General features: G+C 40.3%; 2 long non-coding RNA genes across 3 annotated transcripts; both read left to right on the forward strand.

Annotated features, from left to right (window-relative positions):
• The first annotated feature begins 3,811 nt into the window (after window positions 1-3,811).
• LOC110882420 lies at window positions 3,812-6,442 on the forward strand. Of its 2 annotated transcripts, none has more exons than XR_004869169.1 (3): window positions 3,812-3,938; window positions 5,082-5,144; window positions 6,426-6,442. It is a non-coding gene; the product is annotated as an uncharacterized LOC110882420 (long non-coding RNA). The 2 variants fall into 2 exon arrangements; XR_002560087.2 differs by lacking the exon at window positions 6,426-6,442 and adding an exon at window positions 5,576-5,709.
• A 5,545-nt stretch (window positions 6,443-11,987) lies between these two features.
• Window positions 11,988-13,884, forward strand: LOC110882421. Its single transcript, XR_002560088.2, has 3 exons — window positions 11,988-12,114; window positions 13,257-13,319; window positions 13,751-13,884. It is a non-coding gene; the product is annotated as an uncharacterized LOC110882421 (long non-coding RNA).
• The last annotated feature ends 5,222 nt before the right edge of the window (window positions 13,885-19,106 follow it).

Here is a 19,106-nt window from a genome sequence, read left to right on the forward strand (position 1 = left end):
CATCTTCCAACAAGGGGTCGTCATTGCCGATTGGTTATTTCATTGATTTATTTATATTAAAACTTTTCCTGTCGGCCCTAAGTTTAGTGGGAAGATTTTGATGTTTTTGGTTGAACAAGGCTTGATGGGTTTTGAGAAAAGGTTGTCCCAACACGAGCGGGGCATCATCTAAGATGACGAATTCGGTTGGAACAGTCTTTTGATTTGTATGAATGAGAACGTCTTTAACCACTCCCGAAGCATGTTTATTTTTTTTTACTAGCCAAAAGGATAGGAATTTTAATTGGAAGAAATTCACCAATTCCTAATCTTTCAAAAACGTAGCTTGGCATTATGTTCACACAAAGATCTTTGTTAATTGAGATGTTACCAATATAGATGTTTTGAATAAACATGTTACCGGTTTTATGTTTAATCCAATTTGCTCATTTTGTATTAGCGAAGTTTGACCTTTAGTTAAGTTAACGCTTGATATTTCTTTGATGTTAAGATTAGTGGTTACTTCTTTTAGAAACTTAGCATGAGATGGAACCAAACTATGATTTTCAAAGGAAGGTTGTAGGATGTGTATTTCTTAGAGGTCTTTTTGTTCCTCCTCGAAATTTACCTTTAAGAACTTACCTTTTGTAAGTCCCGAAAACCGGATTTAACGATATCACACGAAGCATGATTGGTGGCGGAATCACACAACCAAGCTTGATTCAAGCAAAAAAAACAAATAAATAAATAAATAAGATGAAGTAGAAAAGATTCAATGGATTAACTTGCATACAAAAGCTTGTCTAATACAAGTTAATTACAAAAGCCACCAAAGAACCACTAACCCTAATACATCATTTACTATTTATACAGGGGATTAGTCCACCATTCTCCTAAACCCTAGGCCCAATAGTTTCCCCAAGCCCATTCTAATACATCCCTTTAATTATAATTAAACAATTAGCCCAACACAAATATAACTAATGTATAAACCTTTCGGGACCTAACAATCTCACCCTAGGTTTATAACATTAGTGCTACTAGGTTTATAACATTAGTGCTGCTTCAGCTTGAAGACCCTCCAACTGCACTACCTCCAAACAGAGGACTGGCATCCACATATAGCTTTGAGATGATCACATTGGCCACTGCACCTGTCCAAGATTTCGCACAACTCTCATACTGAGCATTTTTTCGAATTTAATTAGCACCCAAGATCTTGATATCCTCTTCATGAAAACTGATCAGATCCAGCGTGTCTGCCAACCGAAAGGATTTTTCTTGAGTTACGATCATTGTTTCAGCCATTTTGGGATCGTATGCCCAGAAACTGAAATTCTTCAACACTCCTTTTGGAAATTTAGGAGCAGTAGGAATAACTTTCTCTTTGTTAGTGGGAGGCCATATTACGTTCTGAATCGTTCGCTTGGTATGTGGATCACGAATACCAGGACTCTTCTTCAAATAAGATTCAGCAGTCTTCATCATTGGAAAGTTGTTCTTCACTTCTCGTTCAACCTTTGAATAAAATGCTCATCCTTGACCACGCTGATTTGGATCAGAGTCATAATAAGGAGCTCGCAACAAATCCTTCAGGTCAATCTTGGTCCAGGATTCGAATTGAGACTCCTTGGAGTAGTATTCTCTGTGTCCATTTTCTCTGATCACTAGCCACATCCTCTTATCGTGATCATACCTCCAATTTGCCACGCCAGATTTGTTTCCAACTTTGTCATAGTGGCTTGATCCCAATTCTATCACATATCAGTCAGATTTCTTCGTTGGATCTTTTAGTTGAAAGTTTTCATCGAGGGGATTCAAGTCTTCGTTTTTCATGACCAGCATCTGTTTGTTGTTCTGTTTCTTCAGAGGTAGCTTTGTTTCTTTTACTGTGCAGAGGCTAGATATGCATCTAACCCTGCTTCGTGTTAAGCATCTGCAGCAGCTTTTTCTTCAGCTGTTCGTTCATGTTAGGCGACGTTCATGGGATCATCGTCTTTATCCGCGAACTCTCTTCCAAACTTCTTCTGCAGCTTTGCTTTCAAATCAAATACCGTCATCATCAACAAATTCACCTCACTTTGTAGTTCTTTGATAACTTGGTCTTTCTTTGAAACTTGAACTTGTAGAGAGGCGATCTGAGCATCTTCCAATTCATCATCTTGTTCTAACAGAATCACTCTTCATTGTAATTTCACGACATCTACATCCTCGTCTTCGTCACTATCAGACTGCTCAATAAACTTCTTCTTTTCGGTTGCAATGCACGTTGCCGCTTCATCATGCTCTGTCAAACCACCACTAGAACTGCCAGCTTCATAACAAACTCTGCTAGAGCTTTCTAGCTGTGATCCAGCAGTGGTTTTGAAGTTGAAGAAGTCTGGAATATTTGTATCTTGAACAACAGTAGTAACTTCAGGTTCGGTTTGCATAATGGGCTCGGAATCAACATTTGGGCTTATTTGTTTAGAAGTTGGTACGGATTCGGTTCTTGGTTTCTTTCATGGTTCTTGTTCAGAACTTGTATCATCTTTAATACGTTTTTCTTGAGTAGGAACAATTCCAGGAGGAGGGTTCCCGAGATTGTCCTGTAACGACACGAGCAGTGCTTAAAGATTCTCAGCAGTTATCAAATTAAAGTTTCTAAAAGTCTCCTCAGTTTTCTCAGCGTCCATCTGATCCAACTCATTCTCAGCATCTTCATCATCTATCACCAAATCTTTGACTTCAACTGACGGTTTCTTTCCAACTTCCACAAACTCTATATCATGCTCTTCTGCCACCATAGTATTTAGTTGTTTTGGTGCAGATACAATCGGACCGAACTTCCCATGTTTTTCCAGATCATACTTTGCAATAAACTTGTACTTTGAAGTATCTCGACTTTTGCACGCAGCTTCAAAACAACCTAGACCCATTGGCTTTAGGTTCAGAAAGTTAGTGCTTTTCACGAGATCTGGATACTTCTCGTCGAGGATCATTTGAAGAAACCTTGGGTATAGCAGGAAAACTGTCACACCTGAGCAAAATCCGCAACAATCCTAAATTCTCACTTCATTCTTTCGTGTTTACTTGTCAAATTTCGGGACGAAATTTCTTTCAAGTTGGGGATGATGTGACAACCCGAACCCTCAAGGTTAGTTACGCCTTAATTTCATGATTCTTAACTTCGTTAAACTTAGTAACTCTGTTATATATTACGTACTGGGCCTCAATAACCAACCGAACATCTAATGGATTAGTAATCCGCATCCGTGGTTATCACGCATCAACTTTCTGATTAGTTTCAATGGATTTATTCTACCATCGATTCATTGTGTTTATTTGATATGGCTAGTCTTATAGTTATTATGAATCTTGATTCGCTGCTAGTTTTGGTTAGACATTAGTTATAATGTGTGGATGTCGATTATATAATACGGCTAGGTTGTTTTGATCACGTTTAATATATGGCGAATAACGTAGCGGTAGACGACATGATCTATGTTAAATGATGCATATAACGTCCTGTGAACACATGCTTCTTATCACCATAGAATGATAATAGCATGCAAGTTAATGTGCATATGCGAGAATGTGGTCCGATACGAGGGAAAATGCATATCTAAACGAACCCATTACATCTCTTGCGTGATTTCATTAAAACCCTGGCCCAAAGCTGTAGTTCATCGGCCCACTAGTGTGTGAACAAACAAACTTGTAACCGGCCCAAATGAGTGTTTTGTTTAGAAAACACAACCGGCTCAAATGACTGTTTTGGGTCAGCAAGTATAATCGGCCCAAAACACTAATTATTTAGCAAATACAAGTGGCCCAGGTCCTTGTCCATTTATCTACATGTGAACGTGAACTAGGGTGATCGCAAACCCTACTTCTTCTTCCTGGAATTGTGAACGGCAGTAGAGCACCCCCCCTTGTCGTGACCGGGTCACCATTGTTAGATTCTCCATACTATCTTGGTTAGTGTCATCTCATGTTCATTTAACTTACTGGTTGTTTTAATTATATGTGCACAAGGTATGATTTTCCGGTCGATCATGCTCTCGTTATTAATACATGATCATGCTTTCGATATTATGTTGGCATGAACTGTGTATGCACGATGCTTGTATGAATAATTAGAGAATAATGGTCTGATGAGTATGATGGTTTTATGTGATAATTTCATATATGTATAATATAGTATAATCATAAGAATTGTTTGGTTAATTGTATTTAACCTGGACATATATAATGTATCAGTGATGATCATATATAATTAATGGATATAGTATGTTGACAAATATGATCTTTATGTTGGAAATAGGTTTGACCGAATATTGAGTGGGTTTGAATGGAAATTAATTAGGTTGTCATGGGGGTAATGGTTAGGGGTGGCGGCCATGTGAAGTATAGAACTAATCAAATAAGGAGGTTAATTGGGTCCAATAGGATTAGATCACATGGCTGCACAAAAACTCAATATTTTGATTATGAACACAGGGCGGCCATGTGAGTTCTTACCAAACCGTGTGATTATTTTAATAAAGGGTCAGTAGGCATTGCATGGATATATAAAAAAAAAAAAAAAACAAATGCGATGATGTTGTGTGTGTGTAACCGAAACTAGGTGAAAATGGCTGCTAAACTTTTAGACAATATACATATTATAATATATTGTGGTGCACATGGGAATAAGAATGATAATGATGATGCCATGAAATGATAACATGATGGGTAATCAATTGAAGCAGACAAATTGTTCGCTTTATATTGTTAATATGCGAATCAAGAATTGGGTTGGGTCACACATGAATTGCTGAATACAATTAATCCAATATATTAAATTTGGGCCGCACATCAGTAGAGTAATTGGGCCGACCCAGGTTGCAAGTATGAAAGGAGCAGTGTGTTGCCTGTATGTATATTTGTGTGCACAGTGTTAATACATGATTATGTGTTCGTGGCCGAAATGTGTCAACAGGTATAAAAATATATAATATTACGTATATGTATGATATGACAGCTTGTTAACTTGGACTTCTTAAAAAACCTTGAGTTGTTAGAAACACTAGGACATTGCATGATCCTACGTTTGTGTACTTACGTTTACTATACAATAGGTCGCGTGTAGCGGGTTTACTACTTAAAGTATAGAAGTAATAAATCTTACCGAGCACTCTAAGGTGAGTTCACTACATTCGAGCATGCGTCCCAGTGGTTGGGGACAGTCAGTGGGTATCCCGTAGAGGGATAAGTCTTTTGGGTAAAAACGGGTATATTGGTTAATATTCTCACCTATCATTTTTGTAAGTCCCTTATTATGTTACATGGAGGGTAACGGGTATTAGTTGGTAGCGCTACTTAGGTTTGGCACCCTCACACCGCTCCCAGGTAGAGGACGGATGTGAACTAATGACCCAGTCGTGGCCCAGTACTAGATAGGAGTACGTGGGAAGGGCAGTCATGTATTTCAGGAGCCGTCTTGTTCGGAATTGAGATATTAACATTATTACTTGCAATGGTTATTGAACTGTTTTACATACAACTGGTAATAAACGTTTTCCAAACTGTGAACTCGCCAGCTTTGTCTGATACACTTGTTACATGCTCGCAGGTCATTAGGTGATTGGAATAGGAGCTTGTTGGCTGGAGAGCAGGAGTGGTCATGGTCATGCTGAGGACTTAATTATCAAACACTTATTTATTATGATCGTTTAGTATTTACTTTATGATATATTTACGCTTCCGCTGAACTTATGGTTTTTGGATAACTTATGTTGGGATTTCAGTATTAATTAAATGATGGAATTTTATTTCAAACTTGTGATTCAATGTAATTGGTGGCTCATTGCTAGTCGTCACACGCCTAACAGGGATACTCCCTAGGTGGTAATTTGGGGGTGTGACAGTTTGGTATCAGAGCCACTGGTTATAGTGAAATCGGTTTTAAAAACATTTTTATAAAACCAGACTATAACTGAACTGATCCGACATTGACCATGACACTCAGCTCCAGACAGCAAGGTTCGTCTCTATTTACTAATGCATAGTCTATTTAGTACATACTCATGATTAGTATCACACTCAACCGCATACATAACACTACAATATGAACTCATATGTTATCAGTCTATGCTACGTGTTTTAAGAGTAGGACTCTTCTTGAACTTACATGCTCTATGTTGTGATGTCATTGGTCGTGCTGCTTGAATTTGGGGGAAACCTTTTAACATGAGTTGGGAGGAACTGAGATAAACATGCAAATTGGGTTATTATTATGGGTGCACACATAATAACAACGTGGGGTGCATGTGAGTCCCAGTAAATTTCGACTAGTGTGAAAAAGGAATACCGCGTTGTTAGTCAATCTTGTATTACAACCTCGAAAACTGGGTATACCATAGTAATACTTGACATCTACTTGAACTTGTCTGTTAATTCGTTCCTTTTTCCCATATTTATAGAATCATGAACGGACGTGGTGGAGGTCGTCGTGGTGGACATGGTGGAGGCCGCGGTGGTGGACGTGGCCATATAGCTATGACTCAGGCTGAGTTAACCGATCTTATTAACACACGCGTGGCTGAAGCCTTAGCGGCTTATCAGGCTGGTACGATGGGTACCAAACATTCTTTATCCTTGAGTCACATGCTTGAGTCTTACCTATTTGTTTTATGTTCTTTCCTTGATAGGTCAACAGGTGCAACAGAATCCGCACCATCCGCCTGTTTGCACGTTTAAAACCTTCATGGATTGTAAGCCGCAGACCTTCAGCGGGACTGAAGGGGCTGTAGGACTCTTGCGCTGGTTCGAAAAGGCAGAGTCCGTATTCGCGATGTGTAACTGCCCGGTTGGGGATAGAGTGAAATTTGCTGCAGGCACGCTTGAAGATGGTGCCTTGACCTGGTGGAATGCCCAGGTTCAGCTGTTAGGCATCGAGGCGGCGAACGCCACTACGTGGGACGACTTTAAAGAATTGATGAGAGAGGAATATTGTCCTCGTGATGAAATACAGAAATTAGAAAATGAGTACTATGATCTGAAAATGGTGGGGTTTGAAATTGAAGCATATGTGAAGCGGTCGTATGAATTGGCTGATTTGTGTCCAAATTTGTCCCGACCTATGCCCCGAAGGATTGAGTTGTTCATCAAGGGGTTACCTCCACGGGTGAAAGGATTGGTTACGGCAGCGAACCTCAATAATTTAACTCAGATTGTTCGTTTGGCTCACAAGATCGTTGATCAGGAGGTGGAAAGCAACTCATTACCACCACGTATTTCTAGCACTGCTACAGCCGCTACTACTTCCACTGCACCTGCTACTGATAGCAAGCGTAAGTGGAACGATATGGACAAGGGGTCCAACTCCGCGCAGCCTCAAAAGAAGACGGATACTGGCAGCAACCGTAGTTTCAGTCAGTCATCATCAGTAAATCAAAACCAGAGTAACAAGCCAGGGCAAGGATCATATGCGGGGAAACTACCGTTGTGCAACAAGTGTAACTATCATCACAAGGGACAGTGTGCTCGGGTTTGTCATCGGTGTAACCGATCAGGGCATGTGGCTAGGGATTGTAGGGCCACACTTCCAGCTCAGCAGCAGCCATCACAGCAGTCGGGTAGACAACAGACTCAGCAGAACCAGGGTACTCAAAAAGGGTGTTTTCAGTGTGGGGCCGAGGGGCACTTCAAGCGAGACTGCCCTCAGCTGAAGCAGAACACAGGGGGTAACAACGGGAATAACAATGCTGGAAACAATGGGGGTAATGTTGCGCGTGGGCGCGGGTTCGTGTTAGGAGCTGGGGAAGCGCGGAACGACGGCAATGTGGTTACTGGTACGTTTTCAGTGAACGGTGTATTTGCTTCTATATTATTTGACTCTGGTGCCGATTGGAGTTACGTGTCTTTGGGGTTCAGTTCTCAATTAGGGTTAAGTCCTACACCTCTCGTAACGAAACACATAGTAGAGATAGCAAATGGTAAAACAATCGAAGCCTCACGTGTCCTAGTTAGGTGTAAACTCGATCTTCTGGGACAGGTATTCGACATTGACCTACTTCCCATTACTCTTGGAAGCTTCGACGTGATTATCGGGATGGATTGGTTGTCAAAGTATCAGGCGGAGATTCTCTGTAAGGAGAAGATCGTACGTGTCCCCCTTCCTGGTGGAGAATCTTTATCGGTTCAGGGTCATCGCAGTGGGACCCCAGTCAGTATTGTTTCAGCAATGAAGGCTCAGAAGTATCTGCGTAAGGGCTATCCTGCTATTTTCGCTCTTGTCACTGATTCACAGTCTGATGAAAGGAAGATTGAAGATCTTCCAGTTGTTCGTGAATTTCCTGACGTATTTCCTGAGGAACTCCCTGGTTTACCTCCACATCGTCAGGTGGAATTTCAGATCGACTTCGCCCCAGCGGCAGCCCCGGTTGCTCGTGCGCCATACCGTCTTGCGCCAGGGGAGTTGCAGGAATTGTCAAACCAACTCCAAGAGCTGTTGGATAGGGGTTTCATCCGACCTAGCTCTTCCCCTTGGGGAGCCCCAGTCCTATTTGTGAAGAAGAAGGATGGGTCTTTCCGGATGTGTGTAGATTATCGCGAGCTCAACAAGGTGACGGTTAAAAACCGTTATCCTTTGCCTCATATTGACGACCTGTTTGACCAGCTGCAAGGGTCAAGTTTCTATTCGAAAATCGACTTAAGGTCGGGATATCATCAGGTGCGAGTTAGAGAGGAAGACGTTCCCAAAACAGCGTTTCGAACGCGATATGGTCACTACGAATTCTTGGTTATGCCATTCGGGTTGACCAACGCACCAGCGGTCTTCATGGATCTCATGAACCGCGTGTGCAAGCCATACCTTGACGACTTCGTTATCGTTTTCATCGACGACATTCTAATTTATTCCAAGAGCAAGGAAGATCATGAGCGGCATCTGCGCCTTATCTTAGAACTCCTGAGGAGGGAGCAGTTGTACGCGAAATTTTCGAAGTGTGATTTTTGGATACGAGAGGTACATTTTCTGGGGCACATAGTTAATGAGTTGGGCATACATGTGGATCCTGCCAAGATCGACGCCATTAGAAATTGGGCGGCACCAAAGAATCCTTCGGAGGTGCGGCAATTTCTTGGTCTAGCAGGGTATTATCGTCGTTTTATTCAGAACTTCTCGAAGATTGCTCAGCCACTCACCTCATTAACACAGAAGAAGGTAGTTTACTCTTGGGGAACGAAGCAGGAGGATGCTTTCCAGCTTTTGAAACAAAGATTATGCAGCGCGCCGATCCTATCTCTACCAGATGGTACCGAGGATTTTGTGGTTTATTGTGATGCTTCGATTCAGGGTCTCGGTTGCGTGTTGATGCAACGCGAGAAGGTGATAGCTTATGCTTCTCGTCAGTTGAAAGTACACGAGAAAAACTACACGACACACGACTTGGAGCTAGGAGCAGTGGTCTTTGCACTGAAGATTTGGAGGCATTATCTATACGGCACGAAATGCACCATCTATACTGATCACAAGAGCCTTCAGCATATCTTCGACCAGAAAGAATTGAATATGCGTCGGCGTCGCTGGGTAGAGTTGTTCAATGATTACGAGTGTGCCATCAAGTATCACCCGGGTAAAGCTAACGTTGTAGCGGATGCTCTTAGCCGCAAGGAACCGAAGCCGAAGCGTATTCGTGCCCTACAGCTTACTATTCACTCTGATTTACCTGCTCGGATTCGTTCAGCTCAGATTGAAGTATTAAAGGAAGAAAATATCGAAGCTGAAGGATTACGAGGTCTACACAAGAAGAAGTTCGAGCAACGGTCAGACGATATCTACTACTTCATGGAACGAATATGGGTACCTTCATTCGGTGATCTTCGAGAGCTTGTGATGGACGAAGCACACAAGTCACGATATTCTATTCATCCAGGGTCCGATAAGATGTACCAAGACCTCAAGGTTTTGTATTGGTGGCCGAATATGAAAGCTATCATCGCAACATACGTGAGTAAGTGCTTGACTTGTGCTAGGGTCAAAGCAGAGTACCAGAAGCCTTCGGGTCTACTTCAGCAGCCAGAGATACCCATGTGGAAATGGGAACAGATCGCTATGGATTTTGTTACGGGGTTACCTAGAACACAGGCTGGGAACGATACTATATGGGTGATTGTCGACCGTCTCACAAAGTCAGCACATTTCTTAGCGATCAAGGAGACAGATAAGTATTCGCAGCTCGCAGCAGTGTACCTTAAGGAGGTGGTTTCTAGGCACGGAGTGCCGACTTCTATTATTTCTGATCGAGATCCTCGTTTTACTTCGGAATTATGGCAGGCTATGCATAAGTCGTTCGGCTCACGTCTCGATATGAGTACGGCCTATCACCCACAAACGGATGGTCAGAGTGAACGCACTATTCAGACGCTAGAGGATATGCTGCGGGCATGCGTTATTGATTTTGGGAAAGGATGGGAGAAGCACTTGCCGTTGGTGGAGTTTTCCTACAATAACAGCTACCACACCAGTATCAAAGCGGCACCATTTGAGGCACTGTATGGGAGGAAGTGTCGTTCACCTCTCTGCTGGGCTGAGGTGGGTGATAGTCAGATCACAGGTCCTGAGATAGTACTCGAAACTTCAGATATGATCGTGAAAATCAGGGAACGTATGGCAGCTGCTCGTGACCACCAGAAGGCCTATGCGGACAAGCGTGCCAAAGAGGTAGTGTTTGAAGTGAATGACCGAGTCATGCTGAAAGTCTCACCGTGGAAAGGGGTTGTACGCTTTGGGAAACGTGGCAAGCTGAACCCACGTTATGTTGGGCCGTTTAAGGTTCTGGAGCGCATCGGTAAGGTGGCTTATAGGTTGGAGTTACCTACTGAGCTGGGTAATGTTCACGACGTATTCCATGTATCATAGTTAAAGAAGTGTTATGCTGACGACCCATTAACGGTACCTTTTCAAGAGTTAAAGATCGACGACAAGTTGCAGTTTGTTGAAGAACCCATCGAGATCATGGACCGTGAGGTCAAAGTGCGTAAACACAGTCGTATTCCCATCGTTAGAGTTCGTTGGAACTCGAGACGTGGACCGGAGTTCACGTGGGAGCGCGAGGATCAGATGAAACTAAAGTACCCTCACCTCTATTCCAAAGACAAAGCAGAGTCCAGCAAAACTGGTGAATCTCGGGGCGAGATTCTCCTTCAAGTTGGGGATGATGTCACACCTGAGCAAAATCCGCAACAATCCTAAATTCTCACTTCATTCTTTCGTGTTTACTTGTCAAATTTCGGGACGAAATTTCTTTCAAGTTGGGGATGATGTGACAACCCGAACCCTCAAGGTTAGTTACGCCTTAATTTCATGATTCTTAACTTCGTTAAACTTAGTAACTCTGTTATATATTACGTACTGGGCCTCAATAACCAACCGAACATCTAATGGATTAGTAATCCGCATCCGTGGTTATCACGCATCAACTTTCTGATTAGTTTCAATGGATTTATTCTACCATCGATTCATTGTGTTTATTTGATATGGCTAGTCTTATAGTTATTATGAATCTTGATTCGCTGCTAGTTTTGGTTAGACATTAGTTATAATGTGTGGATGTCGATTATATAATACGGCTAGGTTGTTTTGATCACGTTTAATATATGGCGAATAACGTAGCGGTAGACGACATGATCTATGTTAAATGATGCATATAACGTCCTGTGAACACATGCTTCTTATCACCATAGAATGATAATAGCATGCAAGTTAATGTGCATATGCGAGAATGTGGTCCGATACGAGGGAAAATGCATATCTAAACGAACCCATTACATCTCTTGCGTGATTTCATTAAAACCCTGGCCCAAAGCTGTAGTTCATCGGCCCACTAGTGTGTGAACAAACAAACTTGTAACCGGCCCAAATGAGTGTTTTGTTTAGAAAACACAACCGGCTCAAATGACTGTTTTGGGTCAGCAAGTATAATCGGCCCAAAACACTAATTATTTAGCAAATACAAGTGGCCCAGGTCCTTGTCCATTTATCTACATGTGAACGTGAACTAGGGTGATCGCAAACCCTACTTCTTCTTCCTGGAATTGTGAACGGCAGTAGAGCACCCCCCCTTGTCGTGACCGGGTCACCATTGTTAGATTCTCCATACTATCTTGGTTAGTGTCATCTCATGTTCATTTAACTTACTGGTTGTTTTAATTATATGTGCACAAGGTATGATTTTCCGGTCGATCATGCTCTCGTTATTAATACATGATCATGCTTTCGATATTATGTTGGCATGAACTGTGTATGCACGATGCTTGTATGAATAATTAGAGAATAATGGTCTGATGAGTATGATGGTTTTATGTGATAATTTCATATATGTATAATATAGTATAATCATAAGAATTGTTTGGTTAATTGTATTTAACCTGGACATATATAATGTATCAGTGATGATCATATATAATTAATGGATATAGTATGTTGACAAATATGATCTTTATGTTGGAAATAGGTTTGACCGAATATTGAGTGGGTTTGAATGGAAATTAATTAGGTTGTCATGGGGGTAATGGTTAGGGGTGGCGGCCATGTGAAGTATAGAACTAATCAAATAAGGAGGTTAATTGGGTCCAATAGGATTAGATCACATGGCTGCACAAAAACTCAATATTTTGATTATGAACACAGGGCGGCCATGTGAGTTCTTACCAAACCGTGTGATTATTTTAATAAAGGGTCAGTAGGCATTGCATGGATATATAAAAAAAAAAAAAAACAAATGCGATGATGTTGTGTGTGTGTAACCGAAACTAGGTGAAAATGGCTGCTAAACTTTTAGACAATATACATATTATAATATATTGTGGTGCACATGGGAATAAGAATGATAATGATGATGCCATGAAATGATAACATGATGGGTAATCAATTGAAGCAGACAAATTGTTCGCTTTATATTGTTAATATGCGAATCAAGAATTGGGTTGGGTCACACATGAATTGCTGAATACAATTAATCCAATATATTAAATTTGGGCCGCACATCAGTAGAGTAATTGGGCCGACCCAGGTTGCAAGTATGAAAGGAGCAGTGTGTTGCCTGTATGTATATTTGTGTGCACAGTGTTAATACATGATTATGTGTTCGTGGCCGAAATGTGTCAACAGGTATAAAAATATATAATATTACGTATATGTATGATATGACAGCTTGTTAACTTGGACTTCTTAAAAAACCTTGAGTTGTTAGAAACACTAGGACATTGCATGATCCTACGTTTGTGTACTTACGTTTACTATACAATAGGTCGCGTGTAGCGGGTTTACTACTTAAAGTATAGAAGTAATAAATCTTACCGAGCACTCTAAGGTGAGTTCACTACATTCGAGCATGCGTCCCAGTGGTTGGGGACAGTCAGTGGGTATCCCGTAGAGGGATAAGTCTTTTGGGTAAAAACGGGTATATTGGTTAATATTCTCACCTATCATTTTTGTAAGTCCCTTATTATGTTACATGGAGGGTAACGGGTATTAGTTGGTAGCGCTACTTAGGTTTGGCACCCTCACACCGCTCCCAGGTAGAGGACGGATGTGAACTAATGACCCAGTCGTGGCCCAGTACTAGATAGGAGTACGTGGGAAGGGCAGTCATGTATTTCAGGAGCCGTCTTGTTCGGAATTGAGATATTAACATTATTACTTGCAATGGTTATTGAACTGTTTTACATACAACTGGTAATAAACGTTTTCCAAACTGTGAACTCGCCAGCTTTGTCTGATACACTTGTTACATGCTCGCAGGTCATTAGGTGATTGGAATAGGAGCTTGTTGGCTGGAGAGCAGGAGTGGTCATGGTCATGCTGAGGACTTAATTATCAAACACTTATTTATTATGATCGTTTAGTATTTACTTTATGATATATTTACGCTTCCGCTGAACTTATGGTTTTTGGATAACTTATGTTGGGATTTCAGTATTAATTAAATGATGGAATTTTATTTCAAACTTGTGATTCAATGTAATTGGTGGCTCATTGCTAGTCGTCACACGCCTAACAGGGATACTCCCTAGGTGGTAATTTGGGGGTGTGACAAAAACCTTCTTCTTGGGATTCTCTAACGTATTCTTCATATTATAAAAAATAAAGGCAGAGAAGTTATAATCCCAATTATTCACCAAAGCAACCAGTGCAGATGCTTGAGTTTGATTAAGCTGATCCAAGTTGCCTTTGTTCTCTAAGATGCATTGCAAAAAGATGTGCACCAGAAATCTCCAATAAGGTGGAAATTTTTTTTTCAAAATAGTTGGATAATCGCCCTCATAGCTCATACATCGCAGGGCCCTAATAACGTTGTCTCTATCATACGATGTTGGGTGGTAAGGTTGATCATCAAACTTTAACCCCTCATGCACCACTGCTTAAGAAATGACAATAACCTTCTCTTGGATCTTGGATTCAATTGCTCCTTTGTCGTCTGATCCACCTCTTTTAACTTTGGAATTTAACTAAAAATCTTGAATCATATCACCGCAAATGATTATATTTGTCTTCACAGCATGTGTTATGCGGCAGGAATTCAGACCTACGATCATTGAGTGGAACATTTCATAATATTCTGCCGGTGGATCTAACAGAGCCTGCTTGATTGTGAAATGCTTCTACATCGAGCTTTCGTTGATCGACCATCTTTTGAGCCATTTTCTACACAGAAACTAACCAGGTTAAGTGTTGTTAAAATAAGTTAACTTAGTTGACTAGTTGACCGGTCAACATAAGTCAACAGGTCAACCAGTCAACAGGTCAGTCCGGAAAGGGTCAAGGGGTCAAAGGTCAACATGTCAAAAGGGTCAACACAATTCGAAAGGGTTAATGGTCAACAGTGTTTCGGATGGACCCCTTGTCAGTTATCCGAGATGCTCTGACATTTTGGATAGAGACTTGTCAGATTTCGGATAATCAAGATGATTATCCGAAATGCATTTTGAAGATCCGAAATCCATCCGAAATGCTTGTTGAAGATCCGAAACGCATTCGAAATGCATGTTGAAGATATGAAGCTCATCCGAAATTCATCCGAAATGCAAAGGAAACCTGCAAACCTTGGATTCGAGTTAGTTGTCCGAGAGAGAATCCGAAAAGGGAAAATTGTTTGAAAAGTAGTTCGAGTGATTTGAAATGCCCATTTTATATTGTTTTGAATGGGGCCTATTCGAAATAGTAGGCCTGGCCCAATTCGGAACAGTGCCTTATCCGAAATGATGGATCAATCTGAGATAGGTGGGCCCATCCGTGTCAGTGGGCCCATCTGTTGCCCTGTTATAAACAGTAAAATCTTTTCAAAATCAAAGATCCAACCAACTGAGCAACCTTTTCGAACACAAATAAAATATTAATAAAATAATAAATTAATAAATGATGAAGGAATTTGCTACGGGATCAAATCGTTCTTGAACTGATTAAGGAACACTTTTCAGCATGTGCCTAATTTGACTGGTCCAAGCGATTTCCAATATATTTGTCCTCTTAAACCTAGCGCTCAACCTTCAACTTTCAACCTTGTGATACGATTAAGGTAGAATTATACTATAGACATCTGTTTGCCCCATACCATGACATACCCCCGCGATCAAGGTAAGCTCAACCATTCATCGTAGCGGGTGAGTATACTGAGTCTATCCTTTCGAATTTACAACGTCAGATTTATTGGTGAACATGTCAATACAATCGTACAGCAAAGTGACCAATAAATGTCCGACGAGGGTTAGGTACATACCTTTTTGGTGCGAATTTAGCTTTGAAATCATACGGAATTTTCTCGTAATGAGGTTTTCTTCCTTTTAAGGTTTTGGCCCATGTTTAGCTCTTTTAGGATATCCTGACTGTGCCTAGGTCTACATATAATCTAGATGCAACAGAAGGACAACCCTGATATCCCGGATGACTTGTCAGTGTAAAGACCCAAAACCTCAGACGTTGGCTATCTATCAACAAAGGATTTAAGGGCATGAAATCATACGTCGATGGTATGTTCCCCACATGATGTATAGTTCAATATATTTATATCACTTGGTATCTTTTTGCTTTTTGAGCGTTAGGCCTATCAACACATCGCAGTAGATCCTCGTCTTTTCAGCTTCGGTATATTACATGTGTTAATCAAATTCTTTATCACGGATATTTATTTCATTTCCCTGCAAACATTCCCCCCCCCCCTGTTAATTGCTCAGTCGGTGAAACATATCAGTTTTGAAAGATCCTTAAGCACCTTGAATCTCGAGTTGCTGACATGTTGTAAACCGCTATATTTGCATCAGTATGGATATGTTCGAGTTTAATCAGTCCTTTGTGTGAGTACATATGTCTATCGCTTGCGTCAATCACGTAATGTAGCTGTAACGAATGATACAAGACTGGTGCTGAATTAAAGAAAGCAAGTTATGAAGCAAATGTAGCTTCGTTTACATGCTTTGTTCGAACCCACAACTCTATAAATAGATGTCTTCTGTTCTTCATTTGTAACTTTTGGGTATTCTTGTAGCGAAGCTCTGCCCGTTTGATTTCACGGTGTAAACTCTGTCAAATCAGTTAAAGAAATCATTGATAATTACGTCTTTGTGTTCTGTCCACACACGTGATTGGATTCCGCACATTTCACATGTAGTTTCGCATTCAACGGTCAAGGAATTCAAACGATCCTGAATTCACAAGTGGTATCAGAGCAGGTGCTTGATTGCAAGGATTGAAGACACGAAGATTCATGTTTCTACATCAGATTCAGAGCTGATTTCATCTTCTTCGTCACATTTCTTCTTCTACTCATCTTCATCTCATTTTCTTTGAACTTTAAACTCAGATCTATAGAGATTTCACGATTAAAAACGGCTAGATTTTTTATATAACGTGTGAAAACCAGTTTTAATCAATCCTACAAATTTTCAGATTAAAACTCGAACAAAATCAGATCTAAATCATTGAAAAACATGAAAATATGGCTGTGTTCGTTTTAGTGTAGCTTCGTACAAACCCATGTTATTAGTTGAAAGTTTGTTTCAGGATCTATTTTACGAAGCCACTTTAGCAGCTTCATACAAAACCTCATTAACCCTCGTAAAGAAGGGAAAATCTTTGAAAATTCTGGCTTCGTACGAACGGAGTGTAATCTTGTTTGATTTTCAGATTTGATCAACTGTTTGTTTGTTTGTTTGTTTTTGCTGGAATCATGGCTGAAAAGTTTTATAACACGTTCTATAATACGTTTACTTCCGAAACATCAGAAACAACAACTGTCACTCCGAAAAGCATTTCAAAGACCATAACTATAACTGATAACATAAATCATGATAATGTTTACGGAAATCACCAAAGACCACCTAAACTAATGAATATCAAAGATTACCATTGGTGGAGTACTCGTTTTGAAAATTGGGTGAAGGCTTATGCCTATGAGAGTTGGGTTATGATGATTTACGGATATACAAAACCTGTGAATGATCAAAATATATTGCTTTCAATTCTAGAATATTCAAAAATTCAGAGAGAAAAACATTCTAATGAACTAAAAATGGTAACATTATTACAACAATCGGTTAGAGAGGATATTTTGTCTCTGCTTCAGCATGGTGAAACATCAAAGTCAATGTGGGAAGCTTTAAAGCTGAAAGCTGAATGGGGTAGAGATATTAAGAAAAACAAAATCTCTTTGCTGAAAAAGGAGTTTGATCTTTTTGAGTGTATGAAAGGAGAGACTGTTTGACAAATGATTGAAAGATTTTGTCATCTGAAGATTGAGTTAGAGAGATTTGGAATCAACAAAGACAGAGAAGAGATGGTTGATAAACTTGTCGAGGCGTTACCACATGATAAAGATTGGAAAACTTATGTGATTGTTTTGAAGAATGATGCAAAATTTGATGAGATGACGTTAGATAGTTTAATTGAAAAACTAGAGGGACATGATCTGATGTTACAGAAACAAAAAAAATGTCTAGCTCTTGTTACAATCAAAATGGTGATCTATACTATCGAAGAAGTCTGGTGCAAAACAATCAGTCACCAAAGATCGATACAACATTAGTACTGGGAATGCAGGTGATACATCAAATAACACGTCTTCAAGCTATGGTTCAGGATATCATTCGTCTTTCGCATCATCAAAATCCAGTGCGAATCAAGACTGGAAGGATTCTTCACATTTGAACACTGATTTCGCTAGGCAGCACATGAGTTTCTTAGCTTCTATTCTGGGATCTTATGAAGGTTTAATTGCAGGAAAGATTGGTAATCCGAACATGACGAAAGATGATTACGATCAGGTTGATCCAGAAGAGATGGAGCTTTTAGACATTCGATGGTGCATGGCAAGCGTCATCAGAAGAGCTCAAAGGTTCATGGAAATCACCGTCAGGAAGTTCTTGGAAGATCCTGATATGAAGATTGGTTTTGATAAAGCCAAAGTTACTTGCTTTAAATGCAAACAAAAGATCCCAGAATAAAGCTGATGATAGTGTGAATCCGTTTCATGAAGATTACTACATGAAAGCCATCTATCATCGCAACAACGAACAGCCAACAAGAAAACAGATCAAAGAAGGATCATCTAAAGAGATGAAACAAGCTATGTTGACGATTGAAGAGAGTTCCAGACCCATAATGGTTCAAGAAGATGAAGGCTTTGATTGGGGAAAATACATCAAAGATGAGAGAAAAGAAAAAAAACAGAAATGGGTGTTAATGGTTGAGATAAAAAGAAGCCGAGAGGAAGAAGAGGCACGAGGTTATTTGGATAATGTATATCATGCTTACAAAGAGGCACGGCGGGCAAGAAGATGGGACATAGAGAAAGAATGTTATGTTGACCCGAAAGGTAATCCGACAGTTGATCCAGATGAGGTTGATTTTGAAGCCTTAGTAGCTGCAATTCCGACTACAATTCCACGCTACAGAGAAAAAGTCAAAGAAGAAATCAACAAGGTGATTTATGCAAGTTTGGAAAAGAAGAAGAAGATAGTGGAGGAAATTGTGATTGAAAGCAAGAAGTTGGTGGATGAAGTGAAGAAAACAGCTGATGAAAAGCTAAAGAAGATGGTTGATGAAGCTGTGATTAGTGAACAGCAAGTGAAGAAAGTCGATGTGAAGGCAGAAGAAAAAGTTGTTG

Source organism: Helianthus annuus, chromosome 10 (genome assembly GCF_002127325.2).
Source record: "Helianthus annuus cultivar XRQ/B chromosome 10, HanXRQr2.0-SUNRISE, whole genome shotgun sequence".
Classification (NCBI taxonomy): Eukaryota; Viridiplantae; Streptophyta; class Magnoliopsida; order Asterales; family Asteraceae; genus Helianthus; species Helianthus annuus.